At 37.5% G+C, this 22,878-nt stretch overlaps 1 protein-coding gene across 2 annotated transcripts in view; it reads right to left on the reverse strand.

Moving 5' to 3' along the window:
• Positions 1–20,765: 20,765 nt before the first annotated feature.
• The window catches only part of LOC106649177 (homeotic protein ultrabithorax-like), a 134,183-nt gene continuing 132,070 nt past the window's right edge, over positions 20,766–22,878 (reverse strand). For both annotated transcript variants that reach the window (XM_014366459.2, XM_014366458.2), the window contains one exon: positions 20,766–21,466. The gene's annotated coding sequence lies outside the window, so the exon portion shown is untranslated. The remainder of the gene's footprint in view (positions 21,467–22,878) is intronic.

Consider the following 22,878-nt stretch of genomic DNA (forward strand, 5'->3'; position numbering starts at 1 on the left):
TCTCTTGTGCTCCTCTTTGTGTATACCTACGCATGTATGTATATGCGGGCGTGCGCATGGATGCCGATCGCGTACTGTCGTATATGTAAAGCCAAATGATGCCTTTATTAATCTAAAGTTATTACTTACGCGCCTGTTCTGTACTTCCCCAGATGTAATCTATAGTCGCGACATTTTCACAACTACATAACATAAATCATATCTTGTATTCAAAGCTCCAGTAGTGTGTTGAAATATTTTCATTTCTTTTAATTTTCAATAACTTTATTATTTTCAAAATGAGCAAAAAACATAATCTTGTTTTCCGTTCTCCACAGTGGTTTGATTTATTTACATATTGCAGCATGTTTTTCCTAATCACTTTTTTTATTTAATAATAAATTAAATTTAAAAATTTTGCATGTGCACTTTTAATTCATCACTTATATTTTATATGAAACTCACTATTAATCTAACCAAAATAGTAACATACTCAATCGACACAAAAATACTTTATCACTGTTAAACGTATTTTTATCGAGCACTTCAAAAATTTATTTTAGCTTGATACAATTATGATTAAAATCACTTACAATTTGTAAATAGTAAGTTATAACAACCAAAATCATTTATTAAAATTGTGTTACGACATTGACGGAAGAATCACTACTGACGACTCGCTCTACCAACCAAACCAACTAAACAACAAAACTGTATAAGATTGAATCAACCGTAGAAAAATATTTTTCTTCAACTATAAAAGACTAGGAGTAATAAACACGGCATTGTCATTCATGTCTTGCTTCCCCTCTTAGAATTTCATTAACAAGAAAAATTTTTAGTGACAGAATAGCAGCTGCTCCGAGAATCAATAAAAATCTTTTGACTAAACTCATAAGCAATAAGACGCATTGGACAATGTGAACTAGGTTTCGCTGCTTTTTTGCTGGTCAGAGAAGACAGTTCAATTTTTAAGCTAATCTTGGTAATAATGGAAATTATTTATTTAATGGCAGTCCTATAGCATACACAAAATATATTCCCGTAGAGGTTTTGCTCACATCATACAGCTAAAAAGTACGCACAATTTTAATATTTTATTACGATTTAAATCTTGAGTCTCATATGTCAAATAAAAAGCATTGTGTAGCATTATTTTTAGATAAAATTTTGCGTCTTTCAAAAAACGGTAAAAGGGAGGAAAATCGAGTCTTTCTATTTATCATCGGGTAATCTAACATAAGTCTTTAATTGAACCTCATCTTATAAAATTTACCGTGAATTTTACATTTTTTCGTTATAAAAAAACAAGAACTACAGGTTCAATCAGAATAAATATGTAATCTCACAGCCACATCACGTAGTGCATAACCCATTAAAAAATCATAAATACTTAGCTCGTATATCAATTAAAGGATTGCAACACCTTTTTGTCGACGCATCGACAAACTCCGTTATCAAAGCAAACCGCGACACCAACTCTGCCATGATTCTGAGGCTACATGCGAGGCGTTCAGCAAGGAAAAATAAGCGTGTAATCGAGGTGAAAAAAAATCTTGCCGAGTTTCCATTTGAGTCGTCGCGACGAAATTTCAAGAAAACCAAGTTATGTCGGCCGTGCATAGTTGGCGACAAGAAATTGACCTGCGTACGTGTATGCCTTAAAAACAAGCATCTCAATGTGGAAAAATCCAACAGGTATGTATAAGCAGAGTGCAAGATGAAACGCGCACCTCGTCGCGTTCAGACCGCGGGGCTTTTTACCACGCCAAGTATCGTCGTCATCGGTATCATGGGGCGCCGCTCGAACTTACCTGAGGCTTACATGTTTTTTATTTTTTTTTAACTTGGTGACATAAATAATATATAATATTATACAGGGTTACTTTACTTGAAAATAAGTTTGTTCATTTTTTTTATTTGAAGAGAATTCCGAGGGCTTCGACGAATAAAAAATTTCAATTTTCAAATACGTTTTTTCAATTGGTCACTAAATATTTTTAAAATACCAAAGTAGCGCTTGCTCGGACGGACGGACGGACGGACGGGCGCTCAGTTTTTACTGGTCAGGGGTAACTGACACCAAACGCGAATATAGATGTTTCACATCAATAATTATGGAATCAGCGATAAATACGCTCATAGATGACAAAATATTTTATTTGAAATACTGAATAATCATGCAAAAAGTTCATGTGTTTACCCTGATAAGAATGCTAAATATTCTACGACTAATTTTTGACCAATGAGAAAGTTTCTAGGACATAGAAAGTCTAATAGAGGAGCGCGCTTCGCGCTCCCTCTAGCAAGTATGGCAGAGAGAGCTGCGGCGTACGCTTCCTCATATACATCGCGATTGAGTTTTTCGCATCCCGCGAAACTATTTTTCACTCTCATTTGAATTTGACAATAGATATTCTAATTCTGATAAGTTATATTAAACGAAATTGTAAGCTTTTAAATATTTTATGTCTATGTATTGTTGCCATTGGAACACATCTTCAGTAGTTATTTTTAATTTTCTTCATCATATATATGCTAGTGACAATTCCAGTTGAAAAATGCTGAGAAATTCCAACCAACTCAACATTCGTGATGATATAAAAACATTTTAATATTGTTCATTACATTACAAAGTCCTAATCTAAACATTTTTCAGCACTTATACGAAAGTTTATATTTACAGAATATGCATAACACAAATAGAAATAATTTAAGGCGATATAGATTGAAAAGAGGGTTTTATTCAGAATGTATTATAACAAAGCCAGAATGAACCAAAAATAAACGCTCGTTATACATAAGTGGTTGCCCGGAAACCGACTCCAAAAAGAACACCTCTCATACAACGTGTTCTATATTGCCGTCAATAACACTGTGCCTAGATACGTCAGAGCGTAGCGTCTACTTTTGAGCCTGACTCCCTTGGTGTCACATAGGCCTTGTATTGTAATGCGCTAATACTTTTGGTAAGGCCTAATGTGTCCGATAACTTTATAATTATCGGCGCTGCTATGAGTGGGTCTCACATAAAATGATAAAAAAGCGAGGGTCCGTAAAAAGGACCCTTCTCAGCAGCACACATTTGGTAGAAAATTTTTCTTAGTGGAAAAATTTAAAAATTTTGGCAGGAATTTTGAAAATTTGAGTTTCAAGGCAAAATTTGGAAAATTTTTCCCGCTAATGTTCAAAGTTTTTTCCCGCCAAGTTATAGAGATTTTTTTCCGTCCAAAAGTCGAAAATTTCCCGCCAAATTTTAAATTTAAATTTTCGCCCAAAATTCCAAAATTTACCCGCCAAAACTTGAAATTTTCCCGACAAATGTTGAAAATTTTCCCGCCAAAATTTGAAATTTTTTTCCCTCCAAAATTCAAATTTTTTTTCCCGCCAAAATTCAAAAATTTTTTTCCCGCCAAAATTTGAAGTTTTCCCGCCAAAATTCAAATTTTTTTCCCGCCAAAATTCAAAAATTTTTTCCCGCCAAAATTTGAAATTTTCCCGCCAAAATTCAAATTTTTTTCCCGCCAAAATTTGAAATTTTCCCGCCAAAATTCAAAAATTTTTTTCCCGCCAAATTTTGAAATTTTTTCCCGCCAAAATTCAAAATTTTTCCCCGCCAAAATTCAAATTTTTTTCCCGCCAAAATTTGAAATTTTTTCCCGCCAAAATTCAAATTTTTTCCCGCCAAAATTTGAAATTTTTTCCCGCCAAAATTCAAATTTTTTCCCGCCAAAATTTGAAATTTTTTCCCGCCAAAATTCAAAATTTTTTCCGCCCAAAATTGGAAATTTTTTTCCCGCCAAAATTTGAAATTTTTTCCCGCCAAAATTCAAAATTTTTTCCGCCCAAAATTGGAAATTTTTTTCCCGCCAAAATTTGAAATTTTTTCCCGCCAAAATTCAAAATTTTTTCCGCCCAAAATTGGAAATTTTTTTCCCGCCAAAATTTGAAATTTTTTCCCGCCAAAATTCAAAATTTTTTCCGCCCAAAATTGGAAATTTTTTTCCCGCCAAAATTTGAAATTTTTTCCCGCCAAAATTCAAAATTTTTTCCGCCCAAAATTGGAAATTTTTTTCCCGCCAAAATTTGAAATTTTTTCCCGCCAAAATTCAAAATTTTTTCCGCCCAAAATTGGAAATTTTTTTCCCGCCAAAATTTGAAATTTTTTCCCGCCAAAATTCAAAATTTTTTCCGCCCAAAATTGGAAATTTTTTTCCCGCCAAAATTTGAAATTTTTTCCCGCCAAAATTCGAAATTTTTCCCGCCAAATTTTGAAATTTTTTCCCGCCAAAATTCAAAATTTTTCCCGCCAAAATTTAAATTTTGGCGGGAAAAAAATTTTGGCGGGAAAATTTCAAAATTTGGCGGGAAAAAATTTTTGAATTTTGGCGGGAAAAAATTTGAAATTTGGCGGGAAAAATTTTAAAATTTGGCGGGAAAATTTTTTGGAATTTTGGCGGGAAAAAATTTGAATTTTGGCGGGAAAAAAATTTCAAATTTTGGCGGGAAAAAAATTTTTGAATTTTGGCGGGAAAATTTCAAATTTTGGCGGGAAAATGTCAAAATTTCAAATTTTGGCGGGAAAATGTCAAAATTTGGCGGGAAATTTTTTGAATTTTGGCGGGAAAAAAATTTTTGAATTTTGGTGGGAAAATTTCAAATTTTGGCGGGAAAATGTCAAAATTTGGCGGGAAATTTTTTGAATTTTGGCGGGAAAATTTCAAAATTTGGCGGGAAAAAAAAAATTTCAAATTTTGGCGGGAAAAAAAATTTGAATTTTGGCGGGAAAAAATTTTTGAATTTTGGCGGGAAAAAAATTTTTGAATTTTGGCGGGAAAATTTCAAATTTTGGCGGGAAAATGTCAAAATTTGGCGGGAAATTTTTTGAATTTTGGCGGGAAAATTTCAAAATTTGGCGGGAAAAAAAATTTGAATTTTGGCGGGAAAAAAATTTCAAAATTTGGCGGGAAAATTTTTTTTTGAATTTTGGCGGGAAAATTTCAAATTTTGTCGGGAAAATGTCAAAATTTGGCGGGAAATTTTTCGAATTTTGGCGGGAAAAAATTCAAATTTTGGTGGGAAAATTTCAAAATTTGGCGGGAAATTTTTGAATTTTGGCGGGAAAAAAATTTCAAAATTTGGCGGGAAAAAATTTTTGAATTTTGGCGGGAAAAAAATTTCAAAATTTGGTGGGAAAATTTCAAATTTTGGCGGGTAGAAAATTCAAATTTTGGCGGGAAAAAATTTTTGAATTTTGGAGAGAAAAAATTTGAAATACATTTGGCGGGAAATAATAGCGGTTTTAATGACTATCGTTTTTAGGAAACCTTTGTCACGAAAAAACGATATAGAACATTCAGCTGAATGGAAGACGCTTACACTTTGCTCAGCATTGACTATGTGTAAATTGATTTTAGTTCATGCAAAAAAACATAAATACATCGTAGTGAGGGAACAAATCATTTTACATCTCGTTTATACGGTCAATTAAATAGATTTTGCCCACTCTAACCTAAAATACACAAGTTTTCCGCTAATTTTAGGGTTTCCTAGGAAAAAATTGTATCATCAACTGGTGCAGATATGGGTTTTTAACAAAACTCGTCACAGCGTTATAATTCCTCGTTTTGCTAAATAACCATATGAGCACCCTTTAAGACATATACTATTTATTATTTTGAACGTAATAACATTATTGTTAAATGTAATAAGAAACTTAAAGTTCAGTTCAAGGAACATATCAGATGGAGGAAACATAGGACAATACAATATAAAAACAGTGCTTTGACTTATACAATTATCTTCATTTCGCAATTTGTAGATTTGTAGATAAAGTGACTATCGACATCTAGTGGTACGGATCCATAGTATAGTATCATCGTATTTAAAGAGAACTAACTTTTTTGAAACATAGTAATTGTATTTTTAGTTAATTTAAAATATGCTGAATGGTGTAACATAATCTTATCCAGAAAATCTTCAAAAATGAAGTCTATTTAGTATTAATGTATTTTAAAAGATTGTATCATTTGGCCATTAATTATTTGAAAAATTTTATCAAGATGCTTTTTTGAAATATCTAAAATATTTATTAAATGAGACTAATGTATTAACTTTCAGTGCACGATTAACGATAAATGAAATCGTTGTAAAAACTTCCGTTTCAGGCACCTTTACAAAATTAACTCTGTCTCGTACCATGGAAAATGCATAATGCGAACAGTGTAATTTTTTGAGTTCTCTATCGTCGAGATATGATAAGCGATGCAATAAAAGCGGCATTGCTCACTCTCTAAAACATGAAATTTAATGGCGTTGCAATGTCTATTAAGTTGAATTATATTCTGTGAAAGACTTATAACGTATTATATACTAGGACGTTTGGTCGATCGAGCTGCGAGTCTTGAAAACATTGACAGCCAAAAAGAGGCACGACGCCCGTCATAGGCAAGCAATATGCGCAATAAATAAAGGCCCGCGCGCCAGTCAAGATCCAAGTCCGATGACGTGGCGTTTCTGTATATATGCACGCTTGTACACGGAGGCTAGGTCGGAGTCGCAGTTGTCGCGCGCACGAAGGCAGGGCACTGCTATCAGTCGAGTCTATCAGGCAGTGCGCGTATAGCTCGACGCGACTCTCGCACAATAGATAAGCACGAAGATATATCGAGGACAGTCCTTATTCTGGTACAAGTGCGCGTGCTATAGTATTTCGCTCGCTTGCCTACATGTATACATGTATTACAATGCCGTACGTTGCATATGCGCAGCTCGCAACGTTTCTCCACTACGGTCGCTCGCGAGCCAGCAAAATCGCTAAATCGGCGGACTTTCGTAATATCTCTTTTATTTCAGTTACGGAAACAGAGAGACGGAGCTAAGAAAAATCCGATTTCCGCGATGCTTGCGAAGCACTTTCCTACACAGCCCCAAACGCGGCAGATGTAAGCAAGCGCATTTACATCTTCTTCTGACACGTGCTTGAGGTTTGTTACATGTACTTTGTATCAGTTTTAAACTATGATTTGAGCTTCGAAGTTGAACCGAATTTTTCAATCAACAAAAACGGTTATACACGAGTTTTCGTTGTAGCATCTGAGCAACATATTTTGATTGCGGTGTATCACGAAATACTCCCGGCGCGTTCTTTTTCGACGTAATAAAAAGCAGCAACAGTGCGTAAAACAACGTTGAACAGGGAAAAAGCAATTTGACATTTTTTATCTCTGGCAACGTTTGTACTCACAACTGCAGCGATCCCTTCGTCAGCTCTTTTTCTCGTTTCTAACGCGCGTAGCAAGGATTTTTGTCCTCCTTCTGCCTCGTTTTCCTTGTCGTCTTGCATGTATATATACTGCCAGACTGCTTTATAATACGCAATCCATCACTTCGTTAGGAAGTTCTTCTTCCCAAAAGAGTACGAGGCTCTACTATCTGCGAATATATGTATATAATGTACACGAATCGCGCTATACTTCCGTTCCACGACGACGACGACGGCGATGAAGAAGATTCGGTGGTGGTGGTGGTGGCGATGGCGACGCTTGAAATTTTTTTCCTTTACCATGGTTCATACTACAGCATGAGAAAGTTCTGGCAACATGCCCTAATCCGGCAAGCAAAAGTAGAAATGGTCTCCCTGACCCAGCCGGTTTTTTTCCTCTTTCTTGTGTATATCGCATGTGCCCGAAAGCTCTGGCATTTGACTCGAAGCTCGACTGCTCTGTTTGAATTTGCTGTGGCAGCCTGTGTATAAGTGTGTACGTATAACGACGCAAGTACGCTTGCGAGCTTTTGAGCGGCAAAAAAAAAGGCAAGAGGGAAAGATCGATTGATGGCCATATGCAGGCACAATATTATCGTATACATGTCGAGCTGCTATTCAAGAAAAAAATATACGATTCGCGGGGTTTTTTACTTGGTTCACGTCGATTCTCAAATGATAGACTTCTAGAGCATATTTATTCAGATATTCAAGTTTTCAGAAAGCATAATTTCCGAAATTACGAAAGTTTCCTCGGCGGCTGGCGTATAAATAATGCCTATGCGTTATCAAGGTGCCACTAATAAAGAACAGCTCGATCATCCTCCGGCTAAGCCCTTATACGTACATATTTCACCCTAGGCTGGTGGCAGCGGCGGCGTCGGTGCAGGCACGCGTGCTCGCTAGCAACGAATTAATTCCGAAAGAAGTAAGAGCGAGCGCCAGACTGCGGAGAGGCGCAGCGGAGTGGCGGCGGTGGTTGCTCGAGCTAGCTCGGAGCGCGCTAGAATCCATTTGAAATTCAGATGCCATTTTCATAGTAAGCAAATTTTTTCCTCGCCAGTTTCCGAAGACACTAGCGTGTGCGCGCCCGGCTTATAACGTATACCTATGTACGTAAGCAAAACGCTGGAAGAAAGGTTATGCTTTATTTTGGCCTTACTTTAGTCAGTTCGTATACGTACACGTCCCCCTCCCACGCATATACGGCGGCGCACGTGTAACAAAGCGAGTTATTACATACATCTCTGTCAAAATACATACATAATATAGCTACAGTGCACGTACATAAGCCAGCCTCTTTTCACTAGGTGATCTGCATAAAACCGTCTTGCCCGGCTTTATATACCTCCAGCCAATAGAGTCGCTACAAGCCTTTATTTCTTTCGACGTCACAACAATCACTACCCCCTCCAAAAATCCTAAATGTTGTAGTTTCATCTAATTTCAAACCTGTATTGTTTCAAGTCACTGTGTTAGGTGTTAAAAATTTTGCAAGTGCGGTACGTGAACACACGAGCCGCTCGCGTGTCACTTGTCAAAATCGACCTCCAGCTGCGACGAGCCCGTAATAAAAATGAGTTCAATGACGCGATTATCACGCCTTAATAAGCGATTTGAAAAATGAGCTTATTAATATCCGCGTTGATGTGTCGTGTGGAAAGCCACGTAATAAATCATACAACTAATACAGACGTCCATTCGAATTCTCTTATGTACTTGGCAGCTACCGCCGCTGTTATGATTTTCTAACGAGAAATAAAAAAGAAAGTGATGCTTTCTCGCAGATGAGCTGTTGGAGGCGAAAGAACATTTGTAACACTTGCCGCGCGGATGAATTACGCCCTCCTAAATCTTCTCTCTTAACGAATAATAAAAACCCCTGAGCACTTTCCAAGGTGTCCGAGGATAAATGTAAAAGGCTGCACAAGCGCCCGGCTATAGAAGCACACCCCTATCCGAAAGGCGCGTGCATTGAAACTATGTCGCTTGTGCGTGAAAAGATGGTCTACTCAGGCCCACCGGTATTATACATCACGGCGAGTATGGTAGGCGCGCGAACCACGCGGAACGATTACAAATTAACTCGGCACTTCTTTCAGCAGTCATTATTATTAACTCGAGTCAGGCCGGTGGGTGGTGCTACTACTGCTGTTGCTGCTGCTGAGCTATATAATTGCACCTTCTGTCTCGTCGCTCCACAGGGGGTATATAATACGTACTACTTGTAACTCGGATGCGGCGCGAGCGACTCCATTTCTTTTTTACCCCGCTCGGGCAGGCTCGAGAGAGTATCGCGTTACGAAAGAGACGAGAGCGCGGCGGAGGCTCGATATGAGCTACGCGAGAGATCCGGGAGCAGGCCCGAGAACAAAGATGACAAACGCCGACCTGTTACTAATGGATATGGCATTGTCTAAAAGTGTTAGACACGCTGAAATATAGTGGCGCGCGTAACAACCAATGAGAAGAGTGGTGATGGGTTACATACATCTTACGCGAACGCTACGGAAAAGTTGATTGGATATACTCGACTGGCTTTTGTCTTTTCAAGCCGACGAGTCAAGCACCGCCAGTGATTGATGAATTTTGTCAGAGTGGGAATGGATTGACGTTTCATCCTCGCAACAAAGTGTTACCGATTATTCTACTTTTGTCGCGCGTCTCCGCTGAATGGCTTTTAGCTTTAATAAGCTGTACAATAATACAATACAGTCGATAATTGAATTTAAATATTAAAAAAAATTGGATTATGAATAACGATGTAGATGAATGGAAAAAAAATTTATTATGTAGATTAGTGATAGCCTATTCAGTGAGATTTGAATAATGTTCAAGCTAAGTAAAGTGCTATCAGAATCTGACTCCGAAGCATTTAAATTTTAAATAGGATTGGAAACGTTTGACACTCAATATTTCGTTTGAAATTTTAGAGGCATCCTTTTACGATGCTAGCCACACGTTGTGTAATCGTAAGTAGTCTGGTTTTTGAGACATGTGTGTATATTCGAATCCAAATCAGTAGTTCATTGAGTTTACGAAGAATAATTAGCTGAGTGAAAAGATTTTTTTTCCATTCAAATATCACAACACTGGAACGAGCCGCTTATATTCTGAAGGAAAAGAGCAATTCGAGTCAGTGAGACGTATACGAATCAAACTAAATTTCATACGACTAGCGCAACCTCGACTTTACCCTCGAAATTTACGACATCGCTTCCATGCGCACTTCCTAATTCGTAAAATCAGAGAAAAGAGTCTCGCCACTGCTTCGCGCAATAAAAGTACCGTTTGCCTCAGACAAGAGAGATCACGAATGCTTATGAATGCCAGTTTTGACTTTTATAATGATTTTCTCTACATGCTCTAGTGTGAATTTTAACTATAAACTAAACTATTATATATATTTTTTCTGTTTTAATTTGAAGCATTGACAAACATTTCTTAAAATATAAATAAAATTGCAATCAATTTTATCCATGCTTTTTGTTTACGTTTTTACACACGAGAAAATCTTTCGATGACTATTTTCAAAACTACTGTTTAGCATGATCTGTTAGCTATATCTATCATAGCAATGCATAACGCAGTAACTTCTATCTGAAATTTCCTTTGAACATGATGCATATTCGATCCATTCGAAAAGGCTGGAGACAAAGAATTGAAAAAAAATTAATTGCATTCGATTTCGATTGGTCGCGGACAGTAAAGTAGGATTCGAGCCGCGCACGGGGTTAAAGAGAATCGTATAAGAGAAAGAGAGACAAGAAAACGGAGGGAAGGCCAATTAGAGGGCGGAAAGATTTATCTACGTGCGACGGCTGTGCACGCTTAGATATATACATATCGCGAGCGGAGGGTGTACGGAGGGTTGAGCGGGCCTTCCTTGCTATACTGCTGCTGCTAGTCACTCTCTCTCGTCGCTTGTATTATTCTGCAGTCGAACATCCTCCCCCGTTTATAAATGTATGTATGTATATATGTGCGCGTTGGCTACACACGTGTATGTATGAAATAAAGGTACAAGGACGTGGACCAGCTGCCAAAGAGAGAGAGAGAGAGAGAGAGAGAGTTCACGGATGTCGATGAAAATTTTGCCTTGTCACCAGCATTGCACTGCCGAGATTATTAAGTGGACCTCGATTTTTTCAATCCGCCGAATAGGGTACACCTATTTTCGACCATATTCTGTCTATATTCAATGAAATAGAGCTATGAATTACCAGTGATTACACGATATAATAGTTTGTATTAGAGCAGAGGGAGAGATTCGTTAATTTATGAAATGCAGTAATTTAGAGGAACTTGCCCGTCATTTTCGGGTAAACTAGAAAACTTTTTTGAAGTAGTAAATCAAACATTATAATTCATAGCCTATGTTTATTTAACGGATGTAAAATATTATCCGTAAAATTATTAGAAAAGTGAGGTTGATTGCATTCGTAGACATTTTTTGTAACCGCGAGAACTTAATTATTTCAGGAAAGCAGCCAATATGTGAATCCTAGACGAAATCTTTTGATTTGTTTTGCAAAAACACGAGAGCTTCAGATAATGTTTCTTCTGTTCTTCAAAATTCTTTGGAGATTATTTAATAAGCCCAGTATATGCTATGAGAGGAGCTGACATCTTAACTGACGCAAGGCAGAAGGGGCCAGGAAAGAAACAAACATCAAAGCGCGCTCATCCCTCAGGTAACTTTATAAACTACATACAGGCATATATGTTTTTTGACTACTTCTGGCATGTACATCAAAAACGCAAGGCGCTCTTGCTGGTGACTTGAGGAGACACAAAAAGCTACAATAAATATATGTATATATGCGCGCGCACACGGTAAAAAGAAAAATGCCGCTCGGCACGCGGACCTCGTGTGTCAAGCTCTCCGACGTTTTTATAGACCCACGTGAAATTAGAAGATTTCTTTCTCTCTCTCTCTCTCTCTTTTACTCTAGCTCCTTGGTGAATAAAATAAGTGCATGAATGAGAAGAAGGGGACAGTGGCTTTCAAAGCTCCTGCAAAGACTTAAGAGGAAAAGTCTAATTCATGTTCTTTTTCTCGCTTACATGCTCTTGAAATCTAAAAGATTTGCCATATAGAAGAGTACCAACCATCCCCCCGCCCACCTCTACCTTGACGAGTAATTTAAAACTAGAATTACTTTAGGAGGTTTATGCTTCACTGTGTCTACTATTTAAAACAAAAAAAGAAGGGTTTCTTCAATTTAACAGTCCTTAAGGTAATGTAAATCACCTTACTACTGTTACTACAAATGCTGTGTGACATTCTCTAGCTTTTCGAGAATTTTTATGGGAGTATTTATTTTTCCCGGGCTTCTCGCTTAATTTTTACAAAAGGTGAGCTTACCGTAGCATTAAGTCGGATTATATCGACTCAATTCGCTTCTAACGAAATCTTGGAATTCTACATTTTCAAAGCATCTTTTTCCCCTTGAGGGAAAATCGAATAAACCGTAGAAACAAAAAAGCCTAGTTTTGCACTCGTGGCTCATTAATAACCAAGTCTGGCTTGTGCGAAAAGCTCGGAAATAAATGACCATTGCCACACACATACATACGTCTCGTGGTGTTTGTTCGCCAGAGCGAGCACATAACGCCAAGAAAACGAAACAAACAGCAGCAGCAGCAGTACTCCAAGCACAGGATCTTTCCTTTGGGCTTTGGATGAAAAAAGAGCGGATGAAAATCTACTGGCGTAAATATAGTCAAAGAGAAAAGGTCCAAAGAAAATTGTATTCTCGCGTCGTAGATCATAGGTGGGCGCATTGCCTAGGAAACGCGCGAAAGCAATAATTTTATTTCTCCGCTAGTATGCGAGACTGAGGGAGGAGAGATAGAGCTAGAGCTCCACCTATGTTGTGGGATTACACACCGCACTTATTTCGAATACGCAGCCAGTCGAGAATGGGTAACAACAATAATACACACGAATATGAGTGGTGCAGGGCGAGCGAGGAAGAGAGAGAGAAGTTTGGGGGCTACGAACGCAAAAGTTCGTTTCTACGCTGCTGCATAATACAGATGCGGTTTACGCGATGCTACAGAGCGAAGAGAGATGTGGTACAAACGAAAGCCCGAATCCTGCTGCTGCCGTCGGGCTTTGCCGAATTAAGCGCGAGGCCTGCGCTTAAAGCTGAAAAGGTTTTCGGGGAAAATTTTGAAAAAAAAAAGATGGCAATTCCAAAGCTTCCAAAGCTGACTCACTAGTGTAGCCAATAAATTTAGCGCACGAATATGAGTTACGTCGAATACACCTGCCGCGATGCTGCCGTAATGACTAAATATTACTCAATTTAAATGATGTGTAATGATCAGCTGAAGAAATGAAACATGGGCAGAATTTCGGAAACGAGACTCGTAGTCACGAGCAAACAAGCTGACGAAATATACATGCATATGAAAGATTTTCGTAAGCCGAGGCAAATATAGCTGGCCAGGCGTCGCCTCGAGAGCCGAGATGTAATTATATGAAGGCAAAGAGCGGAACACGCTCATGCGCGACCGTCCACGTTTGAACCTTGCCCGTGGGTCACGCTTTGTGAGTGAGTGTGAAAATTATTCACCATTTTCGTTTTCCCGTGATAAATGTATTTCTCATGAAGGCTTTCAATAACGTAACCAAAAAGTAAAATGAGAATTGAGATTGCCATTTAAATAAGTAAATTATTCGGTTAAATATAAAAAATGTTTACACCAACGAGACATGTGAAAAACGAGTAACAAATGGATGCAGAATAATCAATTTTTTTGTGCTTTTGCCTTTTGTCGATAAAAAAAACTTCTCTTTCTGCAAAAGTGCATTCATGCAATCGTATAGCTCTACATTCGGGCTGCTTACAGGGTAACTTAATTGAAAAAATTAATTAAAGACGGTCTTTTAACTGCCCAACTTTTCTCTACTCTTGCTCTCAATGTACTGCATAGTCAGACAGCGAGACTTCAAAGACCTCTCGTTCTTTGAAATGGTGAGAAAGAGAGAGAGAGAGAGAGAGAGAGAAAAAGTAGCGACTGGTTGAATTTACGAGATCAGCAGCAGCAGTAGCAGTTCTCTTTCTTGCTTAGTATAACTATATATAGACATATACAAAGAGAGCAGACTGCAGGACTTATACTGGGATTCAATTACCACAATGTCTGCGGTACGTATAGTACTTCTAGCCAAATCCATCCCTCTCCCCCTCGAACCTCTGGGCTTTCCTTGAACTTTCTCGTAGTTTCCACTAGACTATATACAGGCGTTCTCTTTTCCTTAGTTATACACAGACACGTACACACACCCACATACTGCTACATGTAAAGGCAAAGCGCGAAGACAGAGAGAGAGAGAGAGACAGAGAGAGAGAGAGAGAGAGAGAGAGAGAGAGAGAAGTGCCGCAATGCGCGTTCCATCTTCTCAAGAAACGAACAGGTGCTTCCGTATAAATTGCAGTCTTGGTAATCCAAAGTAAGGCAGGCAGGCGTTTTATCCCGTACAAGCGCCATCCGCGAGAACGAAAGAGAGAGAGAGAGAGAGAGAGAAGAGAGAGACGAATGTATCGCCCGCTACATCTTCTTAGTTGCACCCCAACCTATATCGCGCTAGCTCCACCGCTTACATATATCTACCTCCTCTTGTGTGAAGAAGCTTAGAGCTGCCTCCTTCGCGCGCGTGGCAATTTACACTGCGTTCATCTAAATTATTGTCCCCTTCCCTTCCCTGCCCGAGCAACATGATCCGTTATTTGTGCCTGAATATGAGAATAAGAAAGAAAGGAGGGTTCTCGCGTAGGCGCGCGCGCGAACCCAGTCGAGCACCTGAATATTTATGCGATAAGATTAATTTTTCCACCGTGCAATTTACGAGCTAAACGCAAATAAGCTTATAATAGTCGTAAAGCTATGTCGGGGCAAATTCGTAGTTTTCATATCATTTTAAATGACGTAATATCGTCAGTGAGTGTTGCTCTTGTGACGAGCTACTACGAATTATCAGAAAACTCACCATTTAAATTTCGATCGAAAGGCTTCAAGCGATAAATTTGAAAATCTTTCAATAAAAAGCCGCAAATCAAAAGAATAAATACAAAAAAAAGCAGGGACAGGAGCAGCAGCAGACGCCAACTTTACATTTTCCACGGATAAAGCCATAGATATGTATAGAGCACAGCAAGTTGCGATCGCTTCGCAAACAAAATCTGGCTGTATTTTTCTTCTTTATACGATCAGGGCTTTCCACTCGCGGACTATTTCGATTTTCCGTTCGATCGCAGGTACATAATTCATCGGATTCATCGAAAAGCACGTATAGTCTGTCATGAGGAAAAAGAAAAAAATAGATATCTATATCTCGGTACATTTACAAGCTGCGCACAACATTGTAGCTGGACGCTTCATTAATACAAATGGCATCTAGTGAATTCCTATCCGAGCCCATCCCCTCCCTTGTCCTAGACGCGCCTTCGTAATATACGTACGTCGCGTTGTCGAAGAGCTGCTGTTGCTGCTGCCTTTGCCACAGGGCCATCGTGTGCATCCGTAGGCCAAGCACATCCCTTGCTCTCCTTCTCTCTTCCCTCTCTCGCTCGCTGCTCCAAATTTCTTTCCAAGGGGTCACGTATACACATGCACGAAGCTATGCTAGCGAGCAAGGGTCAATACAGACATATTTTGGCCGATACAACTGCTGCTGCCTCGTCGACTTTCATGAGCGAACGTCTTTCCGCAATAACATATTAATATCGCGTGCTTGCGAGCTTACCACGCTTTCTATGTATCTGCTGCCACTGCCGCTGCTACTGTGTGTAACGGCCGTTAAGGGATATACGGAGAGAGAGAGAGTCGAGTTGATGTAGTTCCGAGCGAATCGATCCTTCGGATAGAGCAAGATTCGCGCACGATTGCACGTTCTGATTTTAAGAGTCGTAAAGAGAGCTACGCACGTATTGTCCTTGTCAAACGATTGTATATGTAATGTAGATGTACATACGCCATGTGTGTGTATGTGTGTGTATGTATGTGTGAATACGACATCGTAACGTCACCGCTAGGAGAGATAACGCGTGAAACGAACGATTTCTCACTCCATAAAAGCGAGACAAGAATCTGGTCGGGTATTTTTTTTACTCGGTAAAAAAAAATATATATATACTAACCCGGCAGGTCAGTCGAGCACCATCGTATTGATGGTTATTGCTGTTTTGCCGTTGATCAAATTTTTTTCTACTATTTCACAAGAGTATAGACAATTCAATCAGCTGTATATCAAACCAGTATATCTTTGGACCTTTCTTTTATTTTTCCTCTACCGGGTGTACGTATAGTAGCAGCTCGTAAGATAAACGATCCGACCACTTTTGATTATGTCCTTCCTGAAACAGTATGATTTTTCCGGAGAATCCGAGAAACACAGATTCGGTAGCACGCGTGCGGATAGCCGCAAGACGATCCTCTCGCACTTGATGGCCGAAATCACTGGCTAAGCGTAAGGAATTTTTTCCGTCGAGCCCACGAGCAGCACGCGAGAGAAATAGAATAAAGCGCGCCGTAGTTATATGGTGCAGCACGGCAGGAAGAGATCAAGAACTTCCTCGACAAGGCGCCGGGTAATACTTCAAGTGGCAAGGCATGTATTAGAATAATGTGTGGCACGACTGCCGTATTCCTAAGTTTTTGATGAGAAACAGAAGTTTCGCCGCAAAAAGTTGCCGGCCTTTCTAGCGCGGAGCTTACCTTCGACGCGCAGCAGCAAAGTGAAGCTACTCGAGACTCGCAGCATGTGGCACTTCTAACGTGTAATGGCTTCCGAACAGCTTCGAACAACTGTGTCTGCTTGAAAATTATTACGTGAAAACACGTTGTGTGCCACAGAAGTTATCTTTCTGTATTTTCAAAAAAATTAAACAAAGTTTTAAGTAAAAAAAATGAAACTTTTTTGTAATACGTAGCACAATACTATAAATTATAAAAAGCAAATTAAAAAAAAAAAATTATTATCTTTGCGTATGACAAGCGAAAGCAGAAAGATTTCTAAGGGATCAATTTGGTAGGAAAATAAGGATACTGTTGACGTACAAAAAATGGAAGCCAATGAATTTTTTCTAATGATTCGTATTAGAATCGTATTTATTCATTTTTATCATTTTATAGCAATCATATAATCGGTATAGTGTTTACAATGACAAAAATCGCAGAACGATATAATATTCGTTCGATAGAACAAATTTGACTTTAAATTTACGTTCTTTTCAATTCATCGTAATTGAATTGAAACGAAAAAAAGCTTCATGTTACGGTTCAATAGTATCCCCGCATATTCTAATTTCAAATTATACACATAATAATACACGTCACATTCTTCGAATTTCACACCGACACAAAATTTGGCTTATATAATTTAATTATATATTAATCTCGGACTATTTTACAAAAAATCACAATATCATATGACCGAAAAAAATTTTGTAGCAAATAATATTTTTCACGCGTTTAGTTTATAATTATTATTATTATCATTCTTATTAAATGTTATTAGCTACTAAATGATCGCGAAAGACAATCGATAAAAAAGACGGAAGGAGTATTTACTTATATTTATGTAATATGAGAAAAAGAGAAGAGAAACACGGCTATATTGTACATATTATTTCATAGCAATATAGTTTTTACGCGTAACTAACGCGCAATGTTTTAGTTGCTTTTTTTTAATTCACCGGAATATTATATTTCACGTCACGACAGATAGTCGTCACTTATAAATTAACCGATATAGTACAAAGTGAAAAGCGCGTTTTAACACAAAATTCGTAAGGAGATCCACAAAATATTTTTTTTTTAATGCTTACAAATCATTACATTATGATAAGCTTAAGAAATACTGCAGTCACTCGTGACGCGACTTTCAATGTAATTATTATTATGATCTTCAGCTAGTATCGCATCGATTGATTTTAATTATCTTAGTTAATCGCTAATCGTATACATTTTCTAACTAGAATAGAATTATTTTAACTCGATCTTTCGAAGTTCAACACTCAGTCAAGCATTCGTTCATATTTTTTTTCTTAAATATTTCACATATCTTTATTTTGTTAGTTGTTTATTTTTGTAACTTTAATCCGTAAACTCTCGTTTTTTTTAAGAAATACAAAAGAATGTCACAAAAAGGAATTATTTTCATATTGTTTCTGTTAAGTTTTGCTGCGCATTATTCCAACTGAAATGTATATGATAATTTATACCTTAATAGCAGGTACTGAGCAGTTACATCGATATATTTCACATCATACAATAATAACAAAATTTTTGAACACGTATATAATTTTTCATATACATATATATTTTTTACGTCATAGCTTCTCGTCGACCACATAATATATATTTTTTAAACGATCACGATTGAAGAACGCGTCTTCATTGCACTAGCACTAAAAAAATTTAATTGATTCGTAGTAACGCGATGAAGGCGCATTTTTGAAACTCAAGATCGTATTAAGAGCATAATAGTAATAAAAATAACAAAAATATAACATCAACAGCAGTCATCACGTTTATCGCTAAAAAAACGCTCGTTTATAACTGCGAACATATACATACTTGCACTTTCAATTGCTTTTCTTATAGCAGATATAATGATAATAATAATAATAATAATAGTAATAATAATAATTTAATAATTAATGTTAATCATAATGATAATAAAAATATCGAATATTCGAAACGATAGTATTAAAAAATTAACGAATACAAAAATTTATAAAAGGAAAAAGATTTGTACACAAAAATTCGCACACGGCTTTTCGTATAATATAATATATGATGTCGAATATAAGCAAAATTCAGCTTACTCTTAAGAACTTACACCTCGATTATGTATAAATATATATGTATACATATGGGTCAGATTCAGAATTTTTCAAATAAACCTGCGGGCGAGGTTCACGGATTTTCCTGAAATTTTGGTATGTTATAGTACATGATAAAAAAGTGCCAAAACCAAAATTTTGGACCCCCTCCCCCCTCCTACCCCCCTCCTCCCCTATAGACGTCCATTTTCTATCTATATTTTTTCTGAAGGCCTGAAGCTATTAAAAAATCTGAAAAAATTCATGAAGGTACTTTTCAACAATCCAAACAATCTTGAATTTTTTCAGATTTTTCGAGTGCTTCAGGCCTTCAGAAAAAATCATTGAAAATTTAAATTATTTTATTTTCGGTGAAATGGTTCGATGTACCAGACCGGAGTATTTTTTTCTGAATTCTGACGTCAAAAAACGATTCCTTGAATTTTTTCAGAATTTTTCATTCATGTCCATTCAGCCTAGAGCTGAAAAACCGCTTTTTTTCACGAAAATAATTTTTTTAAGGCGCTACGGAGCCTCAAAAAATCTGGAAAAATTTTTTTCTCATTTTGTTCATCAAAATACATAATCTCAAATTTTTTCAGATTTTTTAATTGAAGGCGATAGCGTCTGGAGCCGAAAAACGTTATTTTTAACAAAAAAGGTTCCTGGAACCCGATGGTTCCGGTAAAAAAATTTGAAAAAATTTTTTTTGAATTCCTTGTCAAATTTTAATAAATTTTGACCGTCGCAAAATTTCGATTGGAGCTTCCTAGCTCATTCTAGAGCATAACAAAGATTAATGCGAAATTCTGAAGACATCTGAAAAAAATTTAAATATGATGAATGTCTTCAGAATTTCGCATTAATCTTTGTTATGCTCTAGAATGAGCTAGGAAGCTCCAATCGAAATTTTGCGACGGTCAAAATTTATTAAAATTTGACAAGGAATTCAAAAAAAATTTTTTCAAATTTTTTTACCGGAACCATCGGGTTCCAGGAACCTTTTTTGTTAAAAATAACGTTTTTCGGCTCCAGACGCTATCGCCTTCAATTAAAAAATCTGAAAAAATTTGAGATTATGTATTTTGATGAACAAAATGAGAAAAAAATTTTTCCAGATTTTTTGAGGCTCCGTAGCGCCTTAAAAAAATTATTTTCGTGAAAAAAAGCGGTTTTTCAGCTCTAGGCTGAATGGACATGAATGAAAAATTCTGAAAAAATTCAAGGAATCGTTTTTTGACGTCAGAATTCAGAAAAAAATACTCCGGTCTGGTACATCGAACCATTTCACCGAAAATAAAATAATTTAAATTTTCAATGATTTTTTCTGAAGGCCTGAAGCACTCGAAAAATCTGAAAAAATTCAAGATTGTTTGGATTGTTGAAAAGTACCTTCATGAATTTTTTCAGATTTTTTAATAGCTTCAGGCCTTCAGAAAAAATATAGATAGAAAATGGACGTCTATAGGGGAGGAGGGGGGTAGGAGGGGGGAGGGGGTCCAAAATTTTGGTTTTGGCACTTTTTTATCATGTACTATAACATACCAAAATTTCAGGAAAATCCGTGAACCTCGCCCGCAGGTTTATTTGAAAAATTCTGAATCTGACCCATATATATAAATATAGTAATAAGATTATTTTTTTTACTAAACTAAGCGCAACTTATATTGTAAAATTCATTTTTATTTCAGCACTATTTACGTATTTTAGGTTTCACAATTTATAGTTTTTTAATTGATTAATATTACATCAGCCTTAATTATACCGCAAGTTCCACGAGTATCTCGATGTATTATTTACTTGAACAATGCCCGTATTTCGCAATACAAAATCATTCACAACAATGGATTCCGTTTCACCCAAAATATTAGCTTCATCGCTTCGCAATTCTCCAACGAAATTAATATTAGATTTATCTATAAATACGATTGGTAGGTTTTGGAAACGCTAAAAAGTGAAATTTGCAGTTGCCAAAACTACGTAAAAAATAAACTTAATCGTGATTTACAAACCAAAACAACAAAATAAATCTAATAATAAAATAGTTGCTGCATTTTATGCATTCGCAAGCGGTGAAATAAATAATAAATCAGATAAATGCCGAATTGGCACGTAAAACGGTAATACTATTGGTTTGACGATTGTGATGTTGGACAATTGGTTTTTTTTTCTTTCAAAAAATACTAAGCTATTGGCCAAGTGTTTGCTTTGCGAGCTACGGGGGTTTCTTCGAGGTTACTTCGTCACTCACCGGGTGCAGCATAAATTCGTTCGCCGCAACCGATAAGTTGACACACTATTATTGACGGTTAGTGTGTGTCTGCGCCACGCACATCCATACCTATTTGGCATTAGAGAACAGCTGATGCCTACCGCTACTCACCTGCAACATTGAAAATTTAACCACATTAATTCTACGTAATAAGCAAATATATCAAAATTAAGAATCAAAAAAGGTTTGTAAAAAATAAACGAGAACAAAAAACCCATGCTAAATAATAAAATGAGATTCTTCCATATTTGTACAATATACAAAAAAAAGACGAACAGTTATGAAAAGTATAATATTCAATGGAGGGAAATGAACTTTGTCTACGCCAGTTTGGCGAAATACGGGTGTTACTTTTGCTAACGGTACAGCACGCCTCAAAGTCTCGAGTCGTGTTCGACCAATAGCGATGGACACACGTGTTACTACCGCCACTAAGCTCGCCACTGGCTTTTCTCGTTCTTGTATCATGCACGTTCCGAATCTTTAGCTCGCATGCTCTAGAGAGGGGAGTTCAAATCCACAAGTAAAAGATATTTCACGAAAATTTGAGCGAGGGTGAAGTAAAATATGCGTGGAATGCTCATCGTGATGTGTGAGGAAAAAAATTTCGTTTTCCAATTTCCGACGAGCTGTGCATCCCTAGTAAATATTTGCTCATGAATTAATTTCAAAGAACCGAGCATGAGTCAAACCGCAAAGAATATTTTTTAAAATATAAATATAAAAAAAGTGCACTCAGCACCTTCCATCAGCCATTCTAACAGCCAACTGCCGACTTTTCTTGCGTTCATAATACGCGCAGAAATTCCGCATGTTGGTTTTTGCTACTGCTGCTGCTGCTGCTGCTGCCCCGCAGAGTCTTTCTCTCTCTTTCTCTCTCACACGGTACGGCAAGGCAAACGGACCGCGACCGAATATTCTTTCTCTCGCTCTCGTGCTTTTGCGAAAGTAGAAACACCATAATTCATCCACGCATACACATAAGAGAGCATCAGCGAAAAAGTTGTTTGTCCTGCGTGCACTCGCAAGCTGTGCATCTTTCGCCTCGGGATTTTGAACTCTTGGCAAAAGCTCCAGCCAGACGACGACTACTACGATGACTCTACGTCGCTTCAAGCGATTTTCCCTTTCCCCTTTTGCCCCTTTGCTTGTGCGCCGCGATGCTGCTGCTGCTGCTACTGCTTTATTTACTTGTCTTTTTCTTCGTCTTATTTCACGAAACGACGAAAAGCTCGCAACATTCAGTCGCGCTAGATATGCATGTGTGTATAGCTCTCCTAGTATCATACATAGCTATTATATCTCTCTCGCGCTCATTCTGTTGCTCGCTCTTTTCTTCTTTATACACTTTTGTGCACTAGCGTGGCAGTAGTGCTGCAGTCGACTTCTTTTTCACTATTTCAAGTTTCGCCTTCTATGCCGGAGCATGCAAGCACAAAGGCAGTGTGACTACATCAATGGGATTCTGCTATACAAAAAGAGAGCAAGTGAAAAAGGCAGAGTTAGAAAACCGGCTTTTCATC

The sequence above is a fragment of the Trichogramma pretiosum genome, unplaced genomic scaffold (assembly GCF_000599845.2).
Source record: "Trichogramma pretiosum strain Unisexual culture from Peru unplaced genomic scaffold, Tpre_2.0 scaffold52, whole genome shotgun sequence".
NCBI classification, from domain to species: Eukaryota; Metazoa; Arthropoda; class Insecta; order Hymenoptera; family Trichogrammatidae; genus Trichogramma; species Trichogramma pretiosum.